Raw genomic sequence first — 15,966 nt, 5'->3', positions numbered from 1 at the left:
GTTTTAACTAACAAATGCGCTGCTGCAAATATGCTCAACAGCTCCAAAAACAAAATGTGGAGGTAGCAGTTAAAATTAAGTACTAAACAAAATAAGTGCACATAAGTACTTCATGAAAGCCACCGGTTTTCATATTCCTATTGTATGTAAGTGAGTTTTCGTCCATTGAGCTTCTTGGGCTAATGCTAAAATGGATGATTCTTCAGCTTGTTTGCTTTTTCTCCAAACAAACAAAAAAAAATTGCTCCCTTAAATTCCAGTTCAAATTAATGGAAGTCTGGGGGAAAAGAAACAGACAAAACAAACAAGGAAATGTTTTATATTTGGGTTTATCTTTTCATTTTGTGGCAGATGGGTTTGTTTTCTTTTACAGCCACCTTTTGAAATCAGTATGTTATTTTGTCATTTCTTTGTAAAAGAGTAACAACGCTGAATCTTTATCATATTGATCGTTTCACAAGTTTTCTTCTGGGTTCTGAGATAATACACAGCATTGTTATTGCATTATTATTTTTCATTTGTATCCTATTGATTTGCTGCCAGTAACTTACAGGTCAATTTACAAAAAGATGGGGTATGATTTATTTTTTTTCTAAAAGATTGTGGCACAATGGGAATGCTTTTATAAGGCTGTCAGATCTCTAGGTTTGTTTTTTCTTCTCTCAGGAGTGCAACACATTCATAGATTAGTGGCGCGGTTCCACCTGGATTTACACCCAGAGTATCCATGACTTTCATATAATTCATATGAATAAGTGGCTATACACAAGCTTACACTTAAAATTGGCATTTTACTCCCGGGGAATGGTTCTTTTCTCGTTTTTCCCTGTATAACTCAGAAATAATATACAAAGTCAGTATAGTTACGCTGACGTAAAAGAGATGGGAGGGGAGACTTTATACGTCTAATCACAACAAGCTACCAAGGTTTAACATCTCCAAATGACAGGTACTAAAAATACACATGAAAAATTATTTTTTGCACTGGCCAGGCCAGTGTCGGCACTGACAAAGCGTGTCTTTTCTGCACGGTTAGTAGTGCCTTGCCCTGTCCCGAGGAGTTGCAATACCTTTCCAAAGTGTTAGTGTGGGACCATCATTCAGCCCAGTTTAGAGCCCATGGGCATTATAGCCCTTTGAGCCTCACCTGCCACTGGAGCAGGGCTGGAGAGTCCCTGCCTCCTAGGTTCTCCCTTTGTATCTGCACCAGAAGGGGTACCATCAGGCCACGCATATGCAAATTTTCTATATTTTCACGCAAATCCCTCTGAGCGATGTACTGAGGACACTTGGGACACCAAGGTTAGAAAAGTTTGCCATAGTAATTACAGCTTACTACCAAGTAGTAGTAGTCCAGTTACTACCAACTTTGTACTTAGAAGGGCCAGTTTTGAAAGAAAATAAGAAAACTGAACCAAAGTTTCCTTATTATTTATACTTACTGTCATTAGAATTTAGCTACGAGGAAAGCAAGGATTATAACAGTGTGTGAAATTGCACAAGTACATATATTCCTTTTATTCCTTCAGTATAAAACTCGTACTACGTAATTTACAAGGGGTTAATTTTAATTACTCAATGCAAACTGTGTTAAATGCAGTAGGCTGATGTATATGTACACCCTGATGTGTACTATTATTTTTCTCTGGAACGCATCCAGGTAAATCAAACCCACAGTGAGGGACTTCTAGTTCATATTCTGTCTACAGTGTATTGAATTTCCCTGGCATCCTTTCAACAGGAGCAAGTTTGACAAGAGAATTTTTTTATAGCACAGAATACCCTTTTCTGCCAGTGAAAATTTTCAGGTTTGGAATTGGTCTAATGTTTCATACTGGTTCATGGTGCGGAATTGGATGTTGAAGTTAAACCATACACTTACCAACACAGGTCATTCGATCTTCCCAGTTTGGGAAATTTTATTCTAAATTGCAGATCATTCACTGAGCTTGAAAGTAAGACATGGTCCAAATCAATTTTTCATTTATAATGTGTCCCATGACAAGAAAATAATCAAGTAGCTGGAGGTGATGCCCATATGTTGTAGGAATATTTCAATGAATGTTTTAGTTTGTTTTCTTCTCTTACTTGCCTATGTTTTGTTTCACATTTTGACACTATTAGGATACAACTGTATTAGACAGGAGAGCGGTCAAATGAGATTTCATGCTTAAAATGGAGGTGTAAAGTCGCAAAATGTGCTGTGTCTGGCTGGTAAATGCAGGAGTTGCACAACAGTTCATATATATATGCAGCTAAATATTTTCATATGTATTTATGTTAATATTTGAGGAAAAAATGGCCATATTCCAAGGCTGCTGGGAATTGTCTTAATCGTTATTGAATGATACAGCGCTGTTTATAGACACAGAAAAAAAAAATCCTTCTTGATAGTATTCATGACTGTTTCAGTTGAGCTGAGATTTTTTTAAAAGATTGAAAAGAGACTTCATGAAAAATGACCAATTCTTTAACTTATTACTAAGGAATCTTTGATGTTTTACACGAAAAAGTTTCTGAATATTAGATTCAGAACATCTAAGTTCTAGTTTCAAAATTCATCCTCCTTTATAAGAATCAAAGATGTTTCAAAATGGTCAAAATCTGCTGTTTCAGTAGAGCTCAGTCAGCTTTGTTATCTTTTTTGTCTGATAGTTTAACAAACACAAGGAGTATAATGTTCTGCTTTAATGTTAAATATTGTTTCTAAATCAAATTCACTATTTTCCACCAAACCTGACTTATACTTTATTTCAGAGTCCTGCAAAAGGAGAGCCTTGCATCTGTCAATAATTTGTGAAAACAAAGATGTTCATGCTTTCCTCATTTCAGCTATACCTAGCAAGAATGGGAGATTTAGCAAGAATTTCAAAGTTTCAGTATTCTGACATTTAGAAAAGATCCCAAGCACTTTTTACAGTGGTGAATATGGATATTTATTCCTTGACTCAGATTTAGAAATTGACTGAGACATTTTGACTGCTATAATAAACACTTTTAGAAGTTGGGATATTTGAGAAGAATCAATGAGCAGAATGCTGAATTGAACTTACTGCTGATACACTACCTGCAATCTATGAGCAAACACATGCAAAAAATCAACATTTCTAATTTTCTCTTTTAAATCTGGCAACTTAACCGTACTTATAAGAAGCCTTGCTTCACTCTTTGATTGTGAAAAAGTAAAAAAGCAATGATATATGAGTTACCTAAATGTCTATCTCTAAAGATTGTTCATGGGCAATAAATAATTAATTGCATTAATTACATTTTTTTCAGTGATAAAATACAGTCCCTGAGTTAAGAGTTGGGTCTTCTCATAGGTATTAAACTCTTCTTCTGGAAGTTCTCTATGTAGTGCACTTTTTACAGTTTGGTATAGCCCTAATCCTGGACAATGTCAAATGGGTCAGCTCCTGTCAAGGTAGAGCGCGTCCTTATACAACCAGTAGGTCTCTGAAGGGTTACTGATGCGCCGTCTGTTGACTTGGCTCTCAGAATGTGAATAATTTGTGGCAGGATCCCAAATGATGAATAAAGGTTCAAATCTGTGTTGAGGATAAACATATTTATATAGCTTTAACGCAATTACAAAATGTTATTATCCAATAATAAGGTAGCTCTTTTGGAAATTTTTGTACGTAAAGCCATCCGTGCTTTTTGCTGAGTTATGAAAGTACATTACAGTGCTTTGGCAAAAAAAAACAAACCCCTTTTATACAGTGCTATTACAGAAGAACCGCCCAAGCAAATCAAGTTATCAGTCTGCACATCAGAGCCTTAATCATCTGAGTTGCACTCTTGCATGCAGAAGCAAACATGATAGTCATTCATATTATAATAACCTCTAATTTAAGTTCAGGCGGTGTTGCAGAACCAGCAAAATGTTTAGATCTTTGGTTTCTGATGTGAACACTTATCAGCTCAGATTTTTAGAGGGCATTCAATGGCTAACCTTTGTCAATGCCATAACTGTTTATTGTGTAGAGCTATTGTGTTGGGTTTGTGGACATAGAGATAACATTGCCTGGATGTTATCGACGGTCCCTTAACCGTCAATCAAAATTTAACTACTTCCCATGTGCCATGGGTAAAACATGTATCTATAAGTTGTTTTTCTTGTGTAGAGAAGCTAAAATACCATGCTAGATCAAATCATGTAGATTAAATGTCAACAGCCATAAACTTCAAGTAGGACTTGGAAACTCAATTACTGGATTATGCCGGACCATTCTAATTCTTCATAAATCTTTTCTACGTCTTTTGATATCATTAAGGAATTTCTGTGATGATAAATTATTGTGTCATAATATAAATATTAAAAAAAAAGGACACAAAATTAATCTTTTTAATAAAACCTCTATTAGGAAGCACGTGCTTCTTTAAAATGAAAATTCATTGTCACAATCCAGAAGCGGCTGAAGTGATGAATACATGTAGAGAGGACATCATACTGTGATCATAAAAGCAACTTCTGAGTGTTCAGTTGTGTTTCTGTTCATACAGAAAATCTGTCATTCAGGAACATCAGGGCATTTGTAGATAGGGCGTCCTCATGCTATACAATTTCATAGTGTAGCACAGCTGTCTTTACAAATAATTCTCTTTTGGTATTTTGTATTTTCAAATTTTTGTTCTTCCATGTTGATCTGGAATATATGTAGAAAGTATATGTGTAAGTGCAGTTTATATTGCTAGGTTTGGTTTTTTTCCTTAACAAAATATAAACTGAGTGAAAAGGCTACTTAGTGTTTACACTGAAGGGGAAAACCAGGTGTCCTGATAGCTTTTTGGCTTGATGAGAGCCCATTAAAGACGGAAGTATTTCTGCAGATTTCAATGGTGTGGCCATGTAGGATGTTTCTGGACAAAAGCTAAAAGTTTAAGTGTATGTGATGATTTCTTTTTCCCTCAGACTTCTTTTCTGTACATATCTCCAGCCTAGCAGTGAGAGAAGAGCAGTGATCTGTACAGTTTCTCTTTTCTGTCGTTACTAACCAAACTGGAAGTTATTTTTTTGTCAGGAAAAAGAAAAGTAAGAAGAAAAGAATAGGAAAAAACCCCTTTAATTTTGTTATTTATGATATAACAATGGGGCTGACAGTCTTATTCCACTGCCGGTGGTGCATAACCTATGATTCAGAAGTATGTCCTAGTACATCCCAGTCTCCCAGGTTTTCTGTTCATTATGGTTTTCTCTTTTTTGCATTCTGAATGTATCTAAATATCACAGGAGTGAATCTAGTTATTATGTTTTTCAGTTGGGGGGGGCGGTCTGTGTAGTAATACTTAAGAAAACCATTTTCCAGGGACTCTTAATTAGTTCTCTGAAAATTAAGCACACAGACACCATAACTGCCTCACTTTCCCCATGACATCCATCAGTGTTATTAAATGACTCTAATAACACCATAGTTGCTGGAAATACTGTTGAGATTTAACAAGTGGCCATATGCTACTCTCTATTAGAAAAAAGCCTAGGGGAGCAAAACACACCTGAAAACCTGTCAAATGTGGGCAGAGCTGAGAGCTTACTATGTTCTCCCTTTTGTATCCCATATCCCTGGGAGATGTTTTTGCAAGGGGAGAAGCTACAAGCAAGGAAGTAGCGATACTCTGTGAAAAGTTGTGATCCAGGCATATTTTCCATCATGAAGGTATTTGTTACTGGCAGTCAGGCTAGTAGTAATTCCCATTTTCTCTCTGCAAATCTCCCTGGGTCCAGAACAGAAAAAGTCCATTTAGCCCATCATGCGTGAATTTGTGCTAGGAAGGAGAAGGTGCGGCAATGCACCTGTCATTCTCCTCCTCTGCGCCTGGTTTGCTCCCTGTGTGCTCTGTGAGAAGGAATCCTTTGGCCCCAAAAGGGCCAGAGAACTGATGAAATACTGTGAAATTGATTTTTCAAAAGATACGGGTTTTAATGTGGTATCACTCGTGTGTGTGAGTTTGCAGTTTGTGTATGCATAATTTTCCCCGAATTCCTGAGCTATTTCCTAATTTTTATTCTTTGAATTCTCAACGTATTGTTTTCAGGTTTGTAGGTTTCTATAAGTAAATATGCACTTAATTTGATAAATATTTAATTATAGGCTCTTTAGTGTCTTATACAAATAATTTCACATTCTTCTCTCCATTACAAAGAATTTGTCTTGGCCTTTGAAATGGAGAGATCTGTATGATGGAGGGAAAGCATCTTCACCTGATGATGCTGAAGGAGACTGTAGATCCAAGCCCGCATTGCGGTTTGCAGTTTCATGGGTACTGGGATCCCTTCCCTGATCCAGTGGCAAAACAACAACTTGCTTCTCTGGGAGGTTACCAGCCCCTGCTTGAGAAGATCTGAATGCACAAGCTTAGAAAATCGGGGGGGGGGGGGGGGGAACCAAGCTCATGAAGTGGCATTTAGTTTTGTCGTTAAATCCAGTGAAGGTCAGGATTTGTTCCCAAGTATTTAGGGAAGACTTTATGAATCCTGTCCCTCGCTGGTGCATAATGCATTATCTGTGCTTCCAACTCTTGCAAAGTCAGCTTTGTTCTGCATATCCTATGCCTCCAATTGCTTGCAGGAGCTAGTTAACCAGCCATGCAGTACAACTTGCAATATAATGTCTTTCTATATTGACATCAATTGTCTGTGAAACCCCTTGTTCTAAGACTACAAAAGCACTCACTGTGGGACTGTAAAAACCTCAAAGGTCTTGACTGCCTGCTCTGGGAAGTGTCCTCCCTGTCTTTCAGGGAGAAGACGTTGTGTAGGATCCTTGATTCAACACATACCAGATTCTCGGCTCACTGCCAACCGGTGGCATCCCTGCAGTTAGAGAAACTGTAGATGATCCGTGGCTATTTCAGCACGGCTATATTCATCTTGCAAGAGAGATATTTTTTCTGGACTAACATCTGCTTTTTTTCTGCACAGTAGCTTTGCCTTTTTTCTGCACAGCAGCTTTTATTCAGCAAATTAAACTGCTGGAAGTTGCAGCTGAACTTAGTAGCTAAGTCCATTCTGTTAGTCTTTGGTCTGTAATGAAGAATCTTTTCTTTTTTTTTCAGCCAGAACATGCTCCACCTTCTTGTTATTACTCCCTTTAGGAATATATGATCATGCTCTTAAAATATTTATATCACTTCAAGTCTCCATACCAATAAATCCCTTTTCTTCTTTTTCTCTCTTTTTTGGCAGGTCGTCTTCCCAGGGATGATCTGTGAAGACTGAGCTCACAAAGGACAAATCAATTCTGAAGTGAGTCCTACTGTTTCTTTTTAACAATTAGCATTCCTATTTCCCATGGCTCTTCCTTTTTAATAAGGTCTAAACATGTCGAGTCATTCTGGCATATTCCCTGACGTATTTAACTACCTAAAGACAGACATAGGGATCTTCAAAAACTTCTGAATTAGTTCAGAGTGAAGCAACAATGCACGTATTTTATCACTGAAACACCATACCAAAGGAAGCGTCAGATTTTCTGTCTTTCAGTGACTTCAGATCGGGACTTGGTGCCTTGTTAGATATGCATACACTTAACACAAGATACCTGGATGAATTCCAGGGCCACGCGGTCAGGTTATTTACCATGTGTTATACAGGTGGTGTGTCTAAATGATCTAATGATCTTATGCCCAGAAAATCTCTTACTCTACATAATGCTCTTGACCTTTTCCGCTGTCACTCATTTATCTGCACTCAGAAAAGGCTGGCACGCGGCTTGTTTTATTGATGGCATGCTGTGTGTCCTGGGATCATCATTAATGTGCTGTAATTCTTTATACAGTCATTAAAGCACTATTAGAGACCTCAATCTTGGTCTTTAGATATTGGAAGAGTTTTACCCAGGTTATTATTACTGCTATCCTGTCTTGCACTGTTCAGCAAACGCTAGGCAGCAATTACAGAAAGGGTTACTTACCATCAAACCTGTACACAGTAAGTTGGTGAAATATGTTTCAGAGGTATAATTCACCCATCCACCAGAGCACAATAAAACACCATCTTTATTTCTGATTTTATTGGTTCTGTCTGCTCTCATCTGGTGCCTGAACATTTTATCTGTTCACATAGCTTTTTTCTAATGCAATAAAATGAGCGGACAGGATTTTGCCCTTTATTTAAAACATTTTGCTACATTTAGAGGTAAATAACAGCCACTTCTTGTGTTGTATATTTTCAGACTTATCAGAGAAAGAATGTTGTGATACTAAGCATGCTCTACAGGATCCAATCCGTTGTTTAATAGGAATAGTCTCTTCCTCACATCTTATTTCTTTTGCTCTTATATCAACCTGTCCCTCTCTACTTCAAAAGCAATGTAAGTGTGTTAGACACGGAGTGAAGGAATTGCATTTCCTTATAGTAGGTTTGCATAATGAATCAGTTGTCAGAGGTCCCTGCCCCCCCCATCTCCCCTTATGTCATTTCCTCCCCATCACCCTACTTTGTCAGCCTCTCCAGTTGCTGTGGAAGTGGATACGTGTGCCCTTATTTCTGTAGTTGACAGTTGTATTCCCAAGACAGCAGCAGCATCCATTAGGTCTGGTCCACTAAACACGTCCCATTGTTCCTCCATCTGTTACCCAGCTTGCTGGGAGAGTCCCCCTCCCCACTGGAAAGGTGGCAAAGATGGTGCCCATCAGTTCGTGCCCTACTGGGGTGGTTTCCAAAGTGGTGTAGTGCCTAAATGTAGGTCGCAGCCCACAAATGGGAGTTGAGAGTTGGGCATCGAGTTTTAGGTAGTGTCCTCTGGCTCAGTAAGCTACGTCTCTGGGAGTCAGGCACCAGTATTTCTTCATGCATATTAAAGAAAAAAGGGAGAGGAAAGATCTGGCTCCCAGTCCCTACATAAATGGAGTTTAAATTATTTACATTAGGAATTCAGTGAGCAGAGATCCTCACTTTCAAGCAGATACGTCTTTTCAGAAACAAGCTGACACTCTGAGCCCCAAAACAGATCACGGGAACTACAATAAAAAGCAGTGTTCTGCCAAAGCTAAAGGGAGAGGAGTCTGTCAGGGAGAACGATGGAGCAGGAAGAGTGGTATTGTAACAGGCAAAGGGAGGGGGAAGAGTGAAAAGCATAAGAAACTGGAAAAGACTTTAAGGGACATAATGCTGTTTAATGGGGCAGAAACTGCGAGACAAGTGAATTACAAGCCAGTGTGATTAGCATTTTTTCAAGACAATTTGTAAAAGGTGACAAGTTGTAGATTAAATGCTTTGATTCGCCTTTTTCTCACTCTGCCTGTGTACTTGTGTCATTCATTTAATGTAATAACCTCTACTAAACAGTCGTAGGCTGCAGCATGTTTTTGTTGACCTTAAAATAAGGAAAAAAAGTATGATTCTGGAATTTGAAGCATGTAGTCCTTTACTGGCTGACAGATAAGATAAAGAAGTATAGCTGAATGAAATTTTTTCAGGTCACGTGATGAATCAAAGCTCATGCATCATAGGAAGCCCAAAACAATTTGGTTCATGTAATTTCAGCTTATGTCTCAAAATGGTATTGAAATGAAAATCTTTCTTTATTCCTCATTCTCTTTCAGTGGAGCTTGGGTGAGCCTCAGATTTCAGGTATTCCCGTAATGGGAGTTAGGGGAATTATTTTCTTTGTGACATAGAAGTACCTAGAATGAGAAAGAGTAGCAGTTTTGGCGTTTCTTTCTGCTTTCTTTCCTTTCAGTCTTACTCCCTTCTATCCAACATGGCAGAAATGCAATCTGAGCAGCAGAAAGGCAAGCTACATTAAGTTAACAAGTGAGGAAAAAAAAGTCTATCTTTCAGGCTTTAGAGGAGCTGATACCAGTAGAAAAACTGTGCCTGCAACACAAAGCCAAAAGATATCAAACATCCTAAGATATGCTTTCAGAAATCAACAAAGTACATAAACTAGAAAAAAAAATGCATTCCTCTGGACTGCGTCCCTAAGATGAGAAACTGTGAAAACCTGCAAGTGTAAAGTAAGTATGAGACGGTTGTCAGTGTAATGTCAGCTTCCAGCAGAACAGAAGTAATTCAGAAGTCGAGACAAGTTCTCTACTGCCTTGCACGTTGTACAGTCTTTTAATCAAAACCCAGAATGAATAGTTTCCAGCCAGCCACAAAATACCACTTGTCAGACTGTGCAGAAAGAGGACTACTGCAGAAATGGTGCTTTACCAGTATTTAAGATCTAAACCAAATGCTAGACAGGGTTCAGCTTAAATAATGATCTTAGTTGTTTTCCTCTTTTTTTTTTTTTTGCATAAAATATATTTTGGCTTGTATTTTGCTTCAGCATGCTTCTATAAATCCTCGAAGGATCCTTCTTGGGAGCACTTCTAGGATTTGACCTTTAGATACTGACAGAGGAGATATATATGCATGTATTCTCATGTATCTCATGACATGCGCTGACAATAATGACAGTTTTTTCCATTTCTTTTGTAAATAGTTTATTTTTTACATATTTGTATGACTTTGTGATACAGTTAGCCTTCTGTAATATATAATATTTATGTCAATTCTTTTAATCTAGGGATTTAAATACCGCATATTGATAAACACATTATACCATTTAAACGAGTATATTACAATGTCGTCCATCAAAAATGAAAAATGCACAATAATCTATGATGTGAGGCTGTTAATTTAGCCACAGAGGCAAAAACTACATGCACTGCCTGACTGATAAGCTAGCTTCTGTCTCTTGTGGTCAGAGGCAATTCTTTTTCCATATTAGCTGGGTGTTGGACCTTTGGTTTACAGATTTTGTCACTGGTGCCTGATTATATGTGGCAGCTTTGTATCGTGAAGTATCCTCTAATGAGGACTGCACAGCCACTACCAAAGTAATTTCCATTAGCACTTTGATTAAATGTAAAACTGAACTTCAGTGGTAGTAACCAGTGTCTTATTCATTTAATTGTTTTGTGCCCATGGAATTTTTTCCTTAGAACTTGTTCGGGGAAGGATATGAGATATACCATTGATCTCTCTGTTTTTCTCTCTTTCTATGGTATATCATGTCGAAGGGAGATTATTCACCTTTGCAAGCTGAACTACTAGGCCCACTCTTGCTGAGAGGAAGCCAACAGAAAAATGTGTAGTCTTCTGGGCCCCTAGAAGAAACTTTTTACCCCAGTTTTTGGAGCAATGCTTCTGAAAACATTTTTATAAAAAAATTCTCCTTTTAATTCTTGATTGTGCCAGATACATTAGATGGATACAAAAACCCTAACTAACTTTACCAGCCTCGCTGGAAGGACTAAACTCTCTTCCAACTTTGCACTGTCAAACCATAATTATAGTTATAGCAAATTATAGCCGGTTATAGGACAGCCTGTTTCCTTTTCACTCAGACTCAGCAGTCTCTCTTCTTGCTTTGACTCATCTATAAGGATACATCGGTTTCTAGGAACTTACTCATCTAGAACTGGGTAACTTAACTGGCATATTTTTGAAAGGCAAAGTAGCCAAGACCATGACGCACAGGACTATGCCTAATGATAGGTCCATATAAATGTCTTCCATGAACTGAAATGCATTGAAATGCTGCATTGATGTATATGAACATTAACAACCACATTTGCATCTTATATGCTCCCCATTTGTTCTTCTAACCATAGCAAAATCCAAATCAATGGCGTTTGTTATAGATTTTTTTGCATATATACATATATTTATTTTATATATTTACCTAAAAAGGCATGGACAGATCTGAATATACTGCTGTTAAATTAGCCAAGATTTAGCAAGAGCTCAGAAAGCAGACTGGCCAAGCATGTAGAAACATTGTTATTACCTGTATGAGTATCTTATTTCAGATCAAACCAGGTTATTCTCCTGGACGTACATTTTCTCACACTGAAGATTTCTGGAAGCATAGCACAAGTAAATTAATTACATGGTAACAGTTACAGAGCTCTTTTTAAAGTTCCTTTAATCATTTTCTCCTGGAGTTCAGGAGGACACAAAGGACCAACAAAACAGAGTAGAATAAATGAGAACATGAAGACACAAAGTTTATCTCCTCATACCATTTTACCAAGGACGCGTGATAGTGTTGCTGCCCTTGGAACAGAGAATTTGGACCTCTGTTGGCTTTGCAGCATCAAAACATATTCTGGTTTTATTTCCTACCTTTAAAGCAAGTCCTGAGTTTTGCTTAGGGATTTAAGCTTTTAATGAATTAAAATCGGAATGAAGTTCAGCCGAAGACTTTAACCTTTTCCTAATATAGCTGCAGTATGGAGTTAAATTAAATGGGGCAAAACTGTGCTCCAGTAAAGCCAGCCAAAGCTTTTCTGTTGACTCCATTAGGTCCGTTTTCCTGCAACGCCCCTAAAGTTTAAGGAGAATGTTTCCCAGACACTTACCTTGAGATTGACTCATGATACGGAATACTCAGTCACGTAGTGCATGATCCCATTTACACCACCTATAATGTCTTGCCTTTATATTGTACTAGGGCAGCCTAATTATCAGTGAAGTAAACTGAATTGCAGATAATGATGACAGAGAATGAAAACTACTGTGCTGACTTCAGTAGGATCAGGATTTCACTTAGTATAATCTTGTCTGTACAAGATCATGGCCTGTACATGGAGGATGTGTAGAGTTTTAGTGTATAAAGTTTTAGTGTACTTGCATTTATTATGTTATTTGGACAAAGATTTAACTTGCAGTTGGGGTAAACAAGTTCTCAGGAGTAAGAAATCCCATTAACTTTAATGAAACCATGCTGATTCTCACTGCCTGGACACCTGGTTTATTGTGTATGTTTATTGTATTGTTATGCTTATTATTTGTCTGTTGACCAATTCAGTTCCTGCACCATCCCTAGCATGTATGGATGATTGGTCTGAGAGAAGAATGGGGAAAAAAAATGGGCTTATTCCAAAGAAACGTCAAAAGGAGTATCAGTAAGCTACTTAAAGGACAGGGTCAAGAGAGACTGAATAACCTCACTGGCGCTTGCTCCCTTCCACTCAGTGACACAGGACAAGGACATACCTTGCTTAGTGTCACCTGAAAGCAGCAGAAAAAGTTAGGGCAGCTTACGGAGCTATAGCACCTGAGAAGGGGTGTGCTGGATTCCTAGAGAGTTGCCAGAGAGGACAGTTGTTTTCTGGAAGCGTGAAATAGCAAGTAGTGGTTATTTGGCTGATGTTGGCAAGTATTTGTGGAGGGTGCTGGGTCTATTTGTACAGGCGTGAGTTCGTGAACCCATGGTGAGATACCTCCTGAAGGACATTTATAGCCCTGCTGCTTGCAAGGCTGCATTTAGTCGCGTTGGCTTCACAGTCTGAATCTTCATGCTCAGGGCTGACAATAGCATTTTTCTAATATTTTCTTGATACAGGGACTGATAACTCCATGCTTCATAACTGACCAAATGCTTGTTCCCCACAGTAGGGACTGGAACAAATGCAGCAGTTAAGCCAAATAATAAAAGCAGAAAAAAAGCAGCCAACTTTCCTTTTCTTGCTGTGACTTTTAGAAGGCAGTCAGATGGACTTTTTCTATTCAAAGTGTATTTAGGAAGGGACAAGGTAGTTTAGTTTTCTGTAACTTGAGCAGGTCAGTCTGCTTTGTCAGGTTTTTTTTTTTTCACCTACCTCATTGCTCAGTGAGGTGAAAAGACGTAAGTAACATCTGTGGCTCTCCAGCTGGGGTCAGTGCCACCTGTGCTTCAGCCTCTGCTGGTGAAGCTCTGGTTTTGTGTGCCTCACCCAAGGGGAAAAGGGGGTATAACTTTTTGTGGTTTTTCAGATTAAGCCCAATGGGGAGATATTTACTATTCAAATGACAAGAAGTATCACTCCAACCATGGACAGACTGGGGGATATAGATGTTATGGCCCCTTGTGCTTAAGGGAACCCATTTCTGCAGACCATGAAACCTGGGGTTTGGGCACAGGCTACCAAGGTCGGATGAAGGTGCTCAAAGATGCCTCTGAGGGCACCTCTGTTTCCTTCTTACCCCCGTGCCGCTCGTTGGAGCTGAAGGTACTTGCCCACACTGAGTATTTAGTAAGCGAGACTGTGTTGTATTTCTATTAGTAGAGCTGCAGTAATGAAAATTTCTATTCCAAAAGAAAGCATACACTTCCATACAGAGAGAAAGAAAGGAAACAAATGTTAAAAAATAAAAGGCAGCATTCATATGCCTGCGTGGCAACCAAAGTAAGTGAACAAAATACTGACAGAGAGAGGGAGGAGAGGAAGGTCACTATTCCAAGGGAGAGCAACTCCAGATGGCTGCAAGCACAAATTAAGAATTCTGCAGGTACGAATTTTACTCTCACCCTTTGATTTTTTTAGCATAATTTCCACTGCGGTTTGTTTTCATGGCCATTGGGAGGTTGGTAAAGGGCCAGGTTGCTCTAAAGGGAAAATATTATCATGTGTACATACAGTGGGATATTCAAAGATATCGTTAACATTAAACCTCCTCAGATCATTTATGTCTACTGGGATGACAATAACAATAAAAGAGCCACCTGAGGGTCTCTTACATTTGAGATGCAAATACCTTCTCCCTTTCCTTGCACAATTATAAAGCATGTGCGTAGTTCTCCTAGACGTGGGTTGGACACCACTTATGCTTTAATTTAACTATGTTTCTGTGCTGAATCAAAATTTTCAATGGCTAAGTGAGAACATTTTGGCTTTGAATGGGAAGAGGAAGAAACATAATAACTGTGACTAGCTGTTTCAGAAATACAACAAATATTGACTGCATAGTCATTCCTGGCAAAAATACAAAAACTGACCTTAGTTGTGGTTAACAGGGAATATGCATAGATGTACATTTGAAACATTTGCATTTCGAGCACCAGAGAATACTTTTTCCTCCCTACAGAAAAGCTAATGTGGCATAAAAAATAGTTAGGTGAACTGTTATTCATGTTTATCTTAATTCTATATAATTGAACAACTGGTGTTCCAGATTTTGTTTCACTTCCCAACCTTTTGACTTTTTCTTCTGCTGTGTTGTGTTTATTTTCTGGACATACTCAATTTTGCTTTCACAGGAGAGAAAAATAATGAAGGAAAGCTTGTGGTAGAACAGCAGGAAACAAACATAACTGTCTATGAGAAATGACACTCACACATTTTTCACCGATCATTGAAAAATTAGATGAGCCTCAAACTTACTTTTTGGATTTATCTATGCTGGTTGTGCTAACGTGTTAGGGTGTTCCCAAAGTACCCTAAAGAAACAAATTCTCTGCTTTGCCTCCCATTCTTGATAGGGACAAAGAAGAATAGAATGAAATATCAGACTCAACTGCTTAATAGGCTGATAAACCTATAGGAGAAAGATATTTTCTGCTGCATCATTTGTCATAAATGAAATTATTAAGATTTAAAACAAAAAACAAAAACCTTAGTGGTCTTTGCTAGAAACGGGATAGACACAGTAATCTTAAAAGAGTTATTCCTTCAGTCTTTCTAACCTCTGAAGACAACTAAATTAACAGAGAAGTCAGAGCTCTCGCACACCCTACAGCCAACTCTTCCCAAAACAATGAAACCTCTTATTGATTCAATTTATTACAAACTCTGTCCTGAAGCAGAAAAAGTGACTCTGCACTTACTTATTTAGTACTTTTACTAAGGTTTGCTTTTGTCTTGCATGGTCCCACTGAAGAGCAATGGCGAGCAGTAACAAGGCTTACTTAATATGGCCTCATAGCATCATAAAAGCATCTGCAAAGACTGATATTTTTTTTCTGTTCCTACCTACTGTATCTCTGAGACTGCAGCATTCAGACTGACTGATCTTTTTATTAATTTATTTTTAATTCTGCACTTATGGATTTGCGAGTTATCACATAGGGCACATAACAATATTGATATTTTCTCTACGTTTGAAGTCTATTATGGATGTGGCTTCAGCTTTTTATATTTACAAGCAACCCTTAATTTATGTTCATACTGTGCATTTTAATTTATGAAACAGTCATAGAAAAAACCCCA

The sequence above is a fragment of the Nipponia nippon genome, unplaced genomic scaffold (genome assembly GCF_047370975.1).
Source record: "Nipponia nippon isolate SJK-2023a ecotype South Korea unplaced genomic scaffold, ASM4737097v1 scaffold_6, whole genome shotgun sequence".
NCBI lineage: Eukaryota > Metazoa > Chordata > Aves > Pelecaniformes > Threskiornithidae > Nipponia > Nipponia nippon.
This window is presented reverse-complemented; position numbering follows the sequence as displayed.